Raw genomic sequence first — 15,194 nt, forward strand, 5'->3', positions numbered from 1 at the left:
GCCCCACTAAAAGTCTCGGTACCCTTCTGGTTTTTAATAAAACTGGAGAACTGCGAGGGCATCCCTGCAGCTGCAGCAGGAGGGGATGCTGCTGAAAGGCATCCCAGGCAAATGGCTAGGCTCAGACAGAGTGCAAGCAGAAAGTTTTGAAGGGAGGTGCAGTATTTATGATGGGACAGACACTGTCTCTCCCTCGCTGTCTCTGTCCTCTGTTAGAAACACGTTTCTCTTTCTTTTCCCTGCCAGCAAGGAATCAGTTCCTTTAATACCAGAGTAATGCGTTTTATAATTAGAAACAATCCTTGATTTGGGAGTTCACAGCAAAGCCTGTGTCTAACTTTCTAGTGTTCCCAGCCTGTTGCATCCCTGGGCCCTGGCTGCACCTCTGTTTTTAACAGAAAGGAGGCAATCACTATATGAAATTGCTGGAAGAGCGTCTGCACCATGAACTTGAATGGACATTTAGAAACTTGCCCACATAGTACGTATTTTTCAGTAAATGTGGATGTTTCCCAAAAACAGGGGTGTGATTGTGGATGTGTGTGTTATCTGCTGCAATGCCACCTCCCTGTAGGCATTTTCATTATAACTTTGGGAAAAAACTGCTGCATATTCCATCTTTGCCCTGTCTCATTGATATTCATTCATTCTCTAGTGGGCTTGATGCTGCTGTCTGCACAAGGGAAAAAATTAAAATAACAAGACAAGGAAATAATAGAAGAAGGAGGTGATTCTTTTTAAACCTTTCTTGGGAGTGAAGACAAGGATTCATTTGTCCTGAGCCTTTGTTCAGGGAGCCCTCGGCACAGCAGCCATCGGAGCAGGTAGCAGGAACAAGGTAGCTGGCTGAAAATATTCAAATACCTTGGAATACATCTATAAATCATGTCACCGCTTTTCTCTTCAGGGGCTGAAGAGGAGGAGGAAAGAGGGATCAGAACAGTGGACGGATGAAACAAGCAACCTTCAGAGGAGACATCAGCCCCACACTGATCCTTGGCATGATGTGACCATCTTTGTCGTTCCCTGTAGGTAGTTTTATTTGTCTAAAATAGGGCTGACCGTACCCAAATATTTATGTGCCTCTTGAGTGGCTTTAAAAATATTTAAAGGCCTTCGCTAATGCGGACCAAAAGTTTTCAAAGGAGCACAAGTCCTGTTGACTTGCAAGACGATATGAGCACCTATGTCACTCAGCTGCTTTTGGAAATACTCCCTGCAGCACAGCCAAGGCAGGCTGATGGATATTGTCCAGCTGTCCTGGCAGGCAGATGATGTGCAACTCCTCCAGGGCAAAGGATATTTGGACAATGAAAGGGAAATGAGGATATTCCTGCCTCACCCAGCCCCTCATTGCCTTAGGAAGGATGCAAGCGTCTGTACAGTTTTACCTGGAGGTCAAATTGGACCTAATTGGGCCAGGGTCCACGGAGAGAAGTTCAGCTAAGCTGTCAGGTCTCATATGCTGAGGATGAGGGTTCTGGGGCCACTCATTGCTCCTCTGCCATAGGCTGGGTCCAGGCAGCGGGGTTGCTCCCCAGCCCTGGTACCCCCCTTGTGCCATGCAGCCAGACAGCCTGACGTGGGCACTGCCAACCGTCTGTGGTGCTGATGGCCGCTCGCCATGGGGGGAGAGGTTGCTGTGCCCCCTTTCTGGCTCCTTGTGCCCATCGACTCCCTTCCCTCCCCTGCACATTGCCAGTTACTGCCTTTCTACTGTAATTTCTGCCAGACCCCACTCCACGTCTGGTCACCCCTGATGGCCCAAAGTGAGTCACTGGGCTGCCATTGCTGTCCCTTTGATCAGTGCCCACCCCAAAGGGACCTTGAGCAATTGTGTGCTCAGAGCAACTTGACATTTTGGCTGTAGCTGCCAACAGTTTGCCTGTTTTGTAAGGGATCTTTGGCTGGGTGAAATCCTTGCAGCTCCACTGCTTTCACCTATGGACTGCAGTATTTGTACAGAGAGGTGCATGACAGGTTTTATGGGTCTGGAGATGAGCTTTTAACTGCTATGCTTCATTTGTGCCTTCACCTCCCCTGCCTGCCCCTCTATAAATGCTTATCTGACCCATGGAGTCAAAAGCAGTTGAAGATAATGTTAGCCACACCAGCTTCTTATGTGCCTTAACTACTCCAGCTCAATGAGCCAGCTAGGCTTTGGCTGACTTAGGATAGCTTAAATTTAACCTGCTCACATTTGCTCCCAGAAGGGGAGCAGATAAGCCACTTTAGGCACCATGCAGGAATGGAAAGATCAGAGTCACCAATAGCTCAACCAAGCATAAAACTGTGTCAATGGCACTACTGTGCTGTTGTCTATCATCAGGTGCATGAGGACTGAGCTTCGCTGAGACCAAAACCAGCAACTCTGTTTATCTTGTTTGCAAATCCAGAATACTATGGTATCATAAATCTTAAGCTTCAAATGGAAAAAATCCTTTCAAAAGTGGCAAATATTTGCAGTTTTGTTGCCGGCATCCTTTAGTGACCCGTAGCATTCCAGTAGTCATTTTTACTACGTCAAATGCTAGCAAACAGCAACAATCCCATTTCACAGCATAAAACACAAATTTTAAACAAAAGCAACCATGCTGCCTTTTGAGATGCTGTGATAGATTAAGCATCTTGTAAGCCCCAAACCAAAAGACCAGTGATGCATTCATATTTCATATCTTTTATCTCACCTCGAAATGGCTGTGGCATTTATTGAGTGCTGATAACATACTGTGTAGTTGTGGTAGCAACCGAAGCAAACTGGGCCACAGAAGAGCTATAATGTCAGAGGAAAGCAGAACAGCACTATTGAGCAGATGATTCCACTCCTGGAACAGCGACTTTCCAAATTCACACTCAGAGAATGCAGGGGCTGAGCACAGCCCAGACCACTGCTGGAGCTAAGGGCGGTGTACAAGCCTTTAGCAGACAACAACTCCCAGTTTTGTGTATAAGCCACCTCCACACAGAGGTGGGAAAGCTTTGAAGGTTCCTCCCCTGGCCAGCCTGGGCACGTGGCTGTGTGTTTCAGCCTGCCTGGCATTCAGGTGACTGGGTGCCAGCAGGAAAATGGATAAGGGTATTAAGCCAACTTACCGAGAACATGCTGCTGCTTCACCCTCCAGCTAATGACACTGATCACCTTCAATACAATAAACCCAGCTTTGCTTCTGCAGATATGTGCTCCAGGGTGCGGGACCGCACCGAGTTTGCCTCTGTGACCTGCTGGAACAGGCCTGCCGGCATAACTGGGAGATACTCAGACACAGTACAGCTTAAGGCAGCGGAAACGATGGGAAAGAAGAAGGAAAAAGCTTCCAAGGGGAAACATCTGTTCTCTTTACCATTAGCTACAAGTGGTACCTTTTTAATTATTGAGATGCTGAAGCTGGCAGAGGTTGCAGAGTGGATTGCCTTGGTAATCATTTAGAAGAGTCCCAATTGCTGGCGAGGATTCCCATGTAGTCATTTTCTAACTGGATAGAGGGAGAAATAAACTCTTCACATATTTATTATTATTACGGCCTGTCAATTATGAAGATCTATTCATTCCTGCTGAGCTACCTTGAGACTCGGCTTTATCACTTCACTACTGCTGCCACGACACTATTGTATATGTGAAAATGTGAAGGTAAGGCATGCTTTTTGAAGCTATGCACAATTCATCTTCCTGACTTTTGACAGCTCCCCCATGCACAAGATAATACCATCTAACATGCTGACCATGGCATTACAAGGTACTTTTCTCAGGTTTGATTCAGCACAGCATCTTAGTGCACACACCATAACTTCTTTAAGCAAGTTGAAAGTGCAATGAGACCTAGCCTTAGTGTTTTCCACAGCTTATAGACTGCTGCATTAAACAGTCTGGTCCATCAGGCTCACGTGCTGCGGAGCACATCTTTAAGCCCATTGAAATTGGGATTTCAGTGGGTGTAAATTCCCTGTGTTGCTGAGTCAGGCCCTGAATTTGAGGCAGGTTGACCAAGATCTTTAGGAAATGTGGGGATGCTGGTGTCTTGCTGTTCAGTGTAGCTTATTTAAGCCTGTGCCTGGATGCAGTACAGGCTTAGCACACAGCTATTGTTTTCTGGTCCAAGAGGAAGTGGTTTATGACGCCGTTTTCCTCAGGATTTGTGGCTATTCCAGAGGGAGGCTCTGGCATCTGTTGTTGGCAGAAATCAAATTTCCTCCTTTCCTCTCCTCTCCTCTCCTCTCCTCTCCTCTCCTCTCCTCTCCTCTCCTCTCCTCTCCTCTCCTCTCCTCTCCTCTCCTCTCCTCTCCTCTCCTCCCCTCTTCTTCTTCTTCTTCTTCTTCTTCTTCTTCTTCCTTTTCCATTCCATTCCATTCCATTCCATTCCATTCCATTCCATTCTCAGTAAGTCTGAAACACCTTATATTTAATTTTTAGATTAATGAGACTCTTATTAAAAGGATCACAGTGCTACTCTATTGCCTGCTTGTGTGGTTGCAACCTTGGCAATGTTCGAGCATCTTACAAGCACCGATGAGCAGACCACCACTGTGTAAAGCACTATCTCCATTTTATACACAGGCTTTGAAAAATCAGAGAAAATGTTGTGACAGAGAGTGTTTGATTCCTTTCTCCAATGTTTCAAAACTGTTTCTTATACCCAATCCATATAAATATATTAGTTACAGAGAAGGATATATATATATATGACTGAGCTCTGATTATGCATTATTTTTCCACATGACTTTTTGCATTCCTTGCACTTGGCAATGTGTAACACTCAGCAACTCACTGTCAGTGAGGGGAGCACACACGCAGCCCGGACAGAGCCCAGAGCCCCAGTGAGGGCCACTGTGGGTGCATGGGTGGTGGGATGCAGCCCGCTCCGAGTGCTGTCCTACTCCTCCTCGGCCACCACTCGACTGTATAGGGAACATATGGGAAAGCAGGCATTTCTGGCCCAGCAAAACTACCTGTTTTGATTCCTGGTGGTGCATCGAAGTTCAGCCTCAGGTAAGAGTCTCACTGATTTTTAAAGAAAAGCAGCAGGCCCCTTTGGTTTTGATGAGTGAGGGGCGGATTTACAGGGGCAGAGTTAAGGAGATAAGGGCATGGGAGCCCCCCTCATTCGGACCTCAGTTGAGAGGCTGTGCCTCAGGAAAACCTTCCCCATCTCCTCCTCCCTAGCTCCCCATCTGCCTGCACAGCTGTCCTCCATGCCTGTTACTCCATTTGCACTGCACCCCAGGGTGCGTGCTCTCTGACTGGTGCAGGACTCCAGAATTTGCTTCCACATGCTTTATTCTGGGACCCATCTGAAAGACAGGGCAGTTGAAGCCCCTCTGCCTTGTGCGCTATAGCCAGAACACAAAGGGTGCCAGCGGTGAGCCCTGAATGAGCAGAACCCCCCTGCCGCTCTGAAGTGGGGGCCAAGTTCCTGGTCGGGGGCCTCACCATAAAAATGCTCTTCACAGCCTCATCCCGAGCAACTGCAACAATCTGGGGCCATCTGCAGATTTCCCACCTCACTGCTCACCTCTTTTTCCAGATCATTAAAGCATGCATTAAACACCACCCGCCTTCTTAAAGAATTCGCAAATCCCTCCTACAGTTATCCTGATGAAAATGATCCCAGCTCCTTATTTTCTGCCTCCTTTTCTGTTTCACCATGCTTTCCCTCATGTGATGGAGCAATTTCCCAGTCATGATTATGCAAGGTGTGTTAGTAATCAGGATCCCTCACGTCCTTCGCAGAATGAGGGCTTGAATTTCTTCACGAGCCTTTGGGGAGGAGTGGGTGCTGCTGCTGCGCTTGCCAGCTTCCCGGCCGTGCTGCGAGGTTGCTCTCTTTGCTGTGCGTGTCAAGGTCGTGCCGTGCAACTCTTCTAGAGGCATGGGAGAGGTATCCGAGGAAGTTTTCCCATTGCTGCCGGTCTGCTTTGTGGCTTTTTGCAGGAAGCTGTGCTGCACCTGCAATGTGGGTTAGGCAAAACCTGGAAAGAAAAGATATAAACAGCAAAACTAGAGCCACCGCCACGCCAGGCAATTAGTTTTATTTATACAAACATCCCTCACCCACTATAGTTTTTGCTTCCCTGGCGCATATTCATTTTTCTTCCTCCACTCTTCTTCTCAGCACATTGTGGGGGCCATGATTTTCACATCCACTGCCTTTTGCTGTGGCTGGCCATCAGCCTTGCCAGGTCAAATGCCCTTGTGCTGGGCCAGGCTGCTTGCTGGCTTGGCACAAGTGCGATGCCCTCATACAGCAGCCTGGTGGGATAGCAATGGGGATAGCCGAGATAAACGCGCAAGGGCAGGTCTGCATTATGCACCCTGGGTTTCTGCCCCCACCGCCACTTTTCAGTGGCCAGTCCTGAGCTCGCTGCGAGGGACAGGTAGCTTATTAAACTGCTCACCGTGCTATGCAGCCACATGCCTGCAGCCTTCCCACTTGGCAAGGCCTTCACCATCGTGCCGGTTTTGTCTGGCACCTCAAGCCATTCCTCCTACCCGATGGTGGGGGAGAACCTGTCGGGAAACCTTCCCTCGTGCAAAACCACGCTTTCCAAAAATGCACCATGGGATACAGCCCTGAGGAGGCAGAAAAGCCTAAAGCCAGCCTCAGATTATGGCTTTCCTTTCCACCAGCTGTTTTAAAGAGGCACGCAACCCCAGTCAGAAGGTTTGAACTTTAACGCACGGGAGGGATGGTGTCTGCATCCTCCTCTACCTTTCCTGGTTGCCGGCGCGGAGGCCCACGGCCAGCTGGGGCATTGCTTCATCCCAGATCTCAGCCGTGCGCCCGGAGATGGGCAAAGCACAATCCCTCCTCCCAGCATCCAGCTGCCCTGAGGAGCCAGCGTTAGGGGGGCCAGGAGGCAAAAAAGCCATCACCGGCTGCGGGACCTGCCTCCTGGGGCGGTGGGGAGTGCAGACCCCTGGCTGCAGGCCTTTGCTGGAGGAGGGGATACTTGCAGCCCCGGGGCATCAGGGTGAGGAGGACTCTCCAGCCCAGCTGGACTGTATTTTTTTTGGATGCACCGAATGGAAAATATTAGCCTATAGACAAAACAGACGCTGTGAGGAGGAGCGTGGGGCAGCATGCCTGGTGCTGGAGCTGGGGCTGGAGCAGCACGCTCCCCGCAGGGCCAAGCTATGCCAGCTATGGGCTGTCGGGGAGCCGTGCCGGCACCATCCTCACCCGTCCTGTGCTGGGAATAGCTTTTACTGCTGCGAGTCACCTGGGCATGCTTCATGGAAAAGTTTAAAGGTGAAAAGTCCTCTTCGCCTTCCCATCATCTGCCCTGGAGGTCAGGGGAGGGTTCGGTGTGTGGCAGCCTGCCTCTCTGGAGATAATCGGGAGGTGGCCAGCAATTTGCCTCGTGCTCTAAACGTGGCTCTATTTTATGACAAGCATCCCTCTTGTCGTTGGAAGATAGTAAGAGCAAAGCAGAAGGTGTAACGTGCAAGCAGCACAGGGCTTATCTCCCTGTGTGATAAATCCAAAGCTGGAACCTGCACCGCGCCTAAAGTCACAACCTAGTGCAGCCCTGCAGAAACACATGGGGAAAAATCACGACTAGGGCCATGCACCTTGGGTCACTTTTCCGCAGTGCTTTTTGTCCCCCACTTAAAATAAACCTGAAACTCGCTAATTCAGAGCCTCCGCTTCTCCATGCCATCTGCTTGCGACCCGGCGTGGCTGACAGTACCTGGAGTCAGCTCTCCTGCCACCTGCTCCTGCTGGGTTTTCCTCCTCTGGCAATGCTATAACCTTCAGTTTGTAGCCTGCTCAAATGTGATTCATTATTAATTGGCTGTAAAAGCAGGGCCACCGCAACGGACTTTTGGAGCTCCTCCCTCCCGCCCGTCTCCTTGCACGCCCCAGGTCGGCCGAGCGGGACGGGCAAAGCACGGCTCAGAGCTCAGCCGAGGAAGAGTGCGAAGGAGGCCCACGCTGCACGGCATCCCACAGCTCCCATCTCCGACGTCCTCTATGGATCCCCATCCGGATGCCAAAACTGGTGGAGGGTCCTTGGGAGGAGGTACCGCTTTAGGGACAGCCTTGTTTCCACCTTGCAGGGGGGCACAGCCTCCCCCATGCCCTGGTTTTACCAAGCCAGGCTCCATCCCATTCCCTGCAAAGCCTGGTGCTCTCCTACTTGCTGAGCCATCCATATTCAGGCCAGAAGAGACCATCACCATAATTGGGCTTTATCTCCTCGCAACTCAGCTGTAAAGCTTCACCCAGCGATTCCTGTGCTGAGCTCACGAGCCCTGCCAGAGGTAGGTAGCACCTGGCTTTTCAGAGGTCCAGCCCCTATTCAAAGGCTTTGAACATTTTTTACAAAAAAATCTTTGGAATCTCTTCAAAAGGCTGTAAGTAATCACTGTGAGACATGCAGATGGGAAATGAGGCTTTCTGTCCCCCGGCTCTCACATGGGCCACAGCCGTGGCACTGCAACCATCACTCTGAGCTGCTGCGCGGGCTGCACGCACAGCCCCGGCGGATACATGCCAGTCCCCACGACAGACACTGCGCCTTCCAGCACAGCATTAGTGTGGAGCGTGAAGAAAACAAATCAGCAAAAACCCCCAGAAGATCAGATCCGGATGTTTCCATACTGCTTCTTTCAGGGAGGGGGGAAAGCAGCAGCTCCCCGTCCCAGAGCACAACGCAGCCGGCGGGGCTGTCACACAGGTACATGTGGTACGGTGCTCCGGGGCTCCCTCTCCAAACCCTGGGGACTGCAGCGGTGCCATGCCCCGTCCCTGCGACGCGGGGTGCCTGCACAGCCAGCATCCCTGCTGCTGATGCCACTGCCCTGCTGGGGGACCAGGGGCTGGGGCAAACCCTCCCCACCCCTCCAGGAAGCGCTGGCCGTCCAAAGCAAACCCAAAACCCGAGCTTTCCAGCTGGCCTCCTGTTTGTAGTCCTGGAGAGAGCTTTTGGGTACAAAAAACAATCGCAAATGCCTAAAAATAACCCTGAACGTCTTCAGCAAGGCAGCTGTATTTTGAGAGATGTAAAATTTTATCAAACACTGAGGCCTCCTGCTGAAGCTGGGGAGGGGATGAAAGCCCCCTAACTCCTTTCCTCTGTCCTCACCCAAGCTGCCCTTCAGACCTGGGCTGTGTTTTTATCCGAGTGCATTTCAGGATGCAATGTTTTTTCCATGACTCAGGCAGTGGGCTCATGCTTCATGTCCTGCTCAGCTGGGACAAGGACACGCAGCTGCCATTGATGCCCTCTGCTCCTCCTGTGTCAGAAAGCACTGCTTTATTTCTCTTCCCAAGACCAGCCAGGGACATTTAAACAAGCAATGGACATTTTATATTATTGAAATAATAATAATAAAAAAGTTTAAAAGACCCTTTTGTTTTATAAACCTGAAGTTTTTGGTTTCGGCTCTCTGAGAGCATCCCTTCAGCACAAAGCAAATCTAGAAGAAATATGACAATGAGATATATTAGCAACTCGAACACTCTGCTCAATTTAATCTTATGTGTTATTGCAGGTCTGAAATGTTATTTCTGTTGGATATACAAAACATTGCTCTTTTAACAGATTTATTCCTACACTTCTCTCCAATGGCAGGTCTTTGTGCTTCATCTCCGGGGTCCAGGGCTCGCTCGTCTCACGGGGGCTGATGTTGCTCAGCTCTGCTCGGGATGCTCTAAGCCCTGGGTGCACCCAGTGTTTCTGCCAGTCGCCCACTGCTGATTCAGCCCTGGTACAAACGCCAGTTTCCAGAACAGAAACCTGCTTGCCTGGGCTGGAGCAAGTTTTTTCTTTAGAAAAAGCTGTCCTAAACCTGGGGAAAGAATACCCATCCCTTCTTTTATGCTAGTAAATTTTAAAAGCATTAAAATAGAAGGCCTTCAGGGCAGAAAAATTCCCAGCATCAGGCTACCGATGCTGTGGAATGTGGTTTCATTATGAGCAAGGGGTGTTGGGAAACAGATGCGTCTTTTAACAAATACTCCAGTCACTGTCTTGAAACAATTCAGGTCTCTCACCTGCTCTGTGTGCAGAAGTGCACTGCCTCCAGATTCAGAGTTTCTTGGATTATTATGTAGTGTCCAGTGGGGTTGCTGCCTGTGGAGAGCTGAGGATACCTGACCCGTATACCCTGTGTAAATATACACATGCGCACTTGTGGCAACAGCTATCTTTATGGCCGCAAAGTCCCATGAAAGCAGATGGTGCTGTAGTAAAACTACAGTAATCAGAGTGATTTACAGACAGACGCAACTCCAGCTCTCATTAAGAATAAATTAAGTAAAGAGACCCAAGATGCAAGTGGCTCTCCAGCTCCAGGTGCTCCTGGCATTGCTGATGCCTGCGCCTGGGATGCTGCTGCGGCCCTGGGTAATGCTGGAGCCTGGGAACCCCAGATTTGCATTTACATATCAAATTTGAGCTGGAATGTGCACCCAGGGCTTCAGTCTGAGCCGACCTCCAACAGAAACCAAAGGGAAAAATGCTTTTCTTAGGTTTTAAGATTTTAAATTGAAGCTGAGCCCCGGTGCTAAGTGGTACAGATGATCCTCCCTTGAAAGCTGGAGCCCAGCAGCTCTTGGCGTGCCCCAAGTACGGCTGCCTTGCCAGCAGCCCCCCAAGCACCCCAAGCACTCGATGAAGTTGGTAAGGACAAATCGGGGCCCTTTCAGCTGCCCTTTGGCAGTGGCCTCTGGGCAGAAGAATGGCCCAGTTACCCAGCATGGGTAGGCCAGCGATGCGTCCGGCACCCCCAGCCCCCTCCCGTGGGAGGTCCCGAGGGGTCCGAGTCAAGGAGATGCGTGACAGCGGGGATGGTGTGACCACACACGAGTATACCCCAGCCCACCTCCCCTGCCGCTTCTTGTGTGGGTTGCCTTGGCGAGGCTGCCCAGGCTTTCTGCCCACCACCTCCTCTTCCTCTCCTCCTCCCAAAGCAAGCGGTGATCCCTTGGGTCCCCTCTGCCTGCTGGGAGCACGTACAGCCCCTCCACCACCTCCCGTTGCCTCCTGCTCCACCAGCCCGGACACGGAGCCAACAGCCGGAGGAGACAGCCGAGCCCCAGGCACTGGCTATGATGTGTAGCACCTTTACCTTTCCTGTGTGATTTTGAAATGACGAAATGCTCTCCTTGGCGAGACGTGGCTGCTGTACCTGGAAAGATAAAGGGTAAAGTCCAGAGATTCACTTGTCTGCCTCCGCTCCACAGGGCTCCCCGAGGGCTTGCCAAGACAGCGTGCCTCTCCTCGTGACCCTTTATGTGTCCTGAGGGACTTGCTTTGTGAGAAAGAGGGGGAGGAAGGAGGAAAATCCAAGATGCGGCACAATTAAAGCCACCGGGAACCTGATGAGCCAGCTGGCCCCTGGCTGGCCCGCAAGCATCCTCAGGGACATCCCCAGGGACAGCCCCCAGGGGCTCTGGCAGGGAAGGCTCCGGGGAGCCTCTTCCCAGACAGCACAGCCTGCCTTCCTTTTCCTTTCTTAGACTTTAATTTTTAGGAGTTTCACCTGTGTGGTTCAGTTTTTGTTCTCAATTTGCTCCCGCACGGCTTAATTTGCACCTCTAAAATTAAAACCAGCTTCCTTGCTGTTAGCAGGCAGCAGGTCTGAGCACCAAGCTATGAAGTTTTCTATTTTTCTGTCCCTGTGCGCTTAGTCAAGCTCAGGGCTCCTTGTAGCCTTGGTGTTTCTCAGCCCAGAGCTACAGGAATGGGGAGCTGCAGCAATGCCAGAAAGTTTTCATGAAACGTTTTTTTTTTAAGTGTCATCGAGCTGCACAATGAAATGGCAGTGAAAGATGCCAGATGAGAAACTCTGAAATTCACATTTAATTTGTTGGTTTTTTTAAATCTGCCATTAACCATTGCTGCTCATGATATTCACAAGGAGCAAAATATTCCACTGCAAAACAGACGCCACCTTACTCCTCCTGAAGTGGGGAAAAAAGGGCCAGAGCAAGTTAGAAGCCCTGGGACAAATCCATGCAACATATTCTCGAGTATCTTGCAATCTGTAAAGCAGCCCGTTCGTTAGTATGCAATTACTCCCTGCAGCCTTCATGCGTGGCACCGATGTAAATACACTGAGGCCTCCCCGGAGCGTGGGACTCGTGCAGCTCGGGGGGGGGACAGCCCCACTCAGCCGATGCGCTGAGCGTGCGCCGGGTCCCTTCAGCTTCTGCCTTTGCAATCTCTAACTCCACAAGGCGAAGCTGGCCGAGGTGATTCACTCGGGAGGAATGTCAAAACAGCTCAGCAGGCTGCAAGAACAGAAAACAGCCGTCCTGGGCAGCCAGGCCCCACCAGCCCCTACCCAGCGGCCTGAGCAGATGTCTAGGGAGGGCGTGAGGGAAGTGCGGGCAGGCGACCAGTCTGCCCAGGGCAATCCCAGCCGGTGGCTCAGGGACTTCAGCCGCTTGAGGTGACGTCCATGTGTTTAGCAGCCCTTGAAGGATTTTGCTTTCTGGAATTTGTCTAGCTGCTTTCTGACCCCTCACAAAGCTGCCGGCACCCACACCATCCTGTGCCAAGAATCTCAAAGGGCCACTAAGTGCTGAAACACCTTTTGTTCCCCTGCTTCTTTTAAACCTGCTGCCTAATAAATTTACATTATGACTTTAAGCCTGGTGAGAAGGAATTAAAGTTCCTTCCTGTCCCCCTTTCTTTCACAGACCTCTCGCATAGTCACCCTTGCCCTGCAGCCATCTCTCTTCCAGGCCGATACACCCCAGCCTATCCAGCCCATCCTCCCGCAGAAGCCGTTCCCTACGTTTGCCTGCCGTTTTTTTTTGCCTACGTTTGCCTGCCGGTTTTTTTTGCCCGGCAGTGCAGCGCTAGCCGTGTTGATCCACCTGAGGCACCTCACAGTGAGGCAATGGAAATACAGGTAGGAAGAGCCCCTTCAGCGCGATGGTCTGAGGTCTGAGGTCCTCATGCCGTGCACGGCGTTGCCCTGCACGTGGAAAGTCTCGCTGTTTTCCTTCTGATGCATGCGCAGCCACGGGGATGATGCTGCTGGACGTGCCCGTGAGTACGTCGGCAGGCTCCGGAGCAGCGACGGAGGAAAGCTCTTACTTCACATCCTAGGCAAAGGATGCTTCTCCCCGGGAGATAAAACAGGCTGGAGGAGGGCGGGTGCAGCTCTTCCCTCTCATGGGGAGCGGAGGGAGCACTCCCCTGCTGTTCCTGAGCTCATCAGCGTATTTCGATTTACTTTAATTACTGCCTTTACCTCCTGCCTTTGAGAAGCTGCCCACCCCTCACTGCTTGAGTGAGGAATGACATTTTACCATCATTAATCCAGGCAGGCTGGCAATATCCCATATGTTTTCATATCTGCCCGGCTTTAAATGGGGACCAGCTGTGAAGTACATTGAGGACCAAACCCATACACAGTTTATCCCGTACTCCTCTGTGTCTGCCAATGTTGGGGACCAACCTTCATCAATTTTCTCTGCTGCAGCTTGTGTCCCAGGCCCTACGACATCCCGCCTCTCGCGATTTCGTGCCCTTTCTGGCTGTTCACTTGATGGGGAGCTGAACAAAACCAGTACAAAAGGAGGCTACGGCAAAATTTGCGCTGACATTTGCTAGCATTGTCCTTATTTTCTGGTAAGTCAAATGTGGAATGTGTCTGATATTTATCAGATAAAAAATGTCACCTCCTACCCCTTCCTGCTGATGTATTAAAAGAAAAAAAGAAAAGCAGTCTGGAAGCTTTCAATGCCCTGTGTTCTTCCACCAAAGACACTCACAGCTGCCTAAATGCTTAAGCACAGATGTGCAGCGTGCACCCCGAGGAGGAGATTACGGTATCTTCAGGAGCTCCTTCCTCCTGCTGGATTACTTTTAAAGCATGCGACGTGCTTCTTATCTTTGCAGCCTCACACCTGATGTTCTGGGAATTGCCTGGCCATGACGTTTGTACCACCGCGGACCTTTTGGATCCCCACAGCCCCCCACATGAAAGTGAGAAGAGTGAAGGGCTGCGTGTTCTCCCTGTCCTTGGTCAATCCTGCCTCCTGCTGCCCTCCTGGTATGAAAAATATCACATCAGTGACTCCTTGGATGGAAAAATCCAAACGGACACTGGTCCCTCTTTCTGTGTTATGTGTCTTCTCCCCTTTTCAATTTGTGTCCCGTTGCAAAACACTTTGAGGGAGAAGCCTATTGACGTGAACAGTGTGAACCATAGCCATGGTTTCTGTGATTGCAGAGGCATGGATGTACAGGTGTATGTTGTGTGCGCATGTGTGCTTTCATGTGTAAGTACGCATATATGCAAACATGCCAGTTGATCAAAGTATTGCACCTGTATACTTATCATTTATTATAATGCATGGCATTTAAAAAGATAGCATGGTAGATGTAATATGTAATGCAAATGTCACATGCAAATAATTTACTTAGTGTCACAGCAAGAGTAATGGAAGACAAGGAATCTGACGCTCAGCAAATCTGTTGGGTTTACATTTTACATTACATTCTCACTCCATTTGCTGGGAATGGCACAAGGAAAATAGCTGTCAGTAATACTTTGTGTGGAAGCAGATGCAACGTGCAGAACTGTGAGCAGGCTGATGCAGTACCTTTTATTACCCAGATTAAGGATGGCAGGCAATTTATTTGCTAAAGGCCAACAGCAAATAATCTTTTCCCTGTGAAATGAATTTAGGCAGCTTGAGGCGGGGCCAAAAAGCAATTAAGTATATTATAAAAGCAGGGCAGGAGATTGTAATCATACAAATGTATATTATGTACATACATATATAGAAAGGCAAATAAGTCTGCAGCCATCTTTGGAACCAATATTCAAGTCTGAAATGCAATAAGGCTGGAAATGAAATGCTTATCTTCCTTTGTTAATGTGTAATCTTTGCCTTTAATCAGCTGCATTAATTATTCCATTGCACTGAGTTTTTACATTTCTGAAAAGCAGAAAAGTTAATTTTGTTGTGGTTCATGGCTTTTCAGACTTACCTGGGGCTGAGCACAGCAGGGATGAAGGCAGGCTGGCTACCCACTGCCTCCATCCCCTTGCAGGCACCCTGCTAACAGGCTCCTCGCCTCCTGCTCTGGGCTGAGCCCTCCTGCCCGCCGGGGCGGCGAGGTTCCCGCAGCATCTGGCGACAGTGGGATACTCCATGCTGGATGTTGTCTGTTGTCAAGGAGACGAAGTATCTAGACTATCAGGCCAAGCGATAATATGATAGACATTC

Source organism: Aquila chrysaetos, chromosome 3 (genome assembly GCF_900496995.4).
Source record: "Aquila chrysaetos chrysaetos chromosome 3, bAquChr1.4, whole genome shotgun sequence".
Lineage (NCBI taxonomy): Eukaryota > Metazoa > Chordata > Aves > Accipitriformes > Accipitridae > Aquila > Aquila chrysaetos.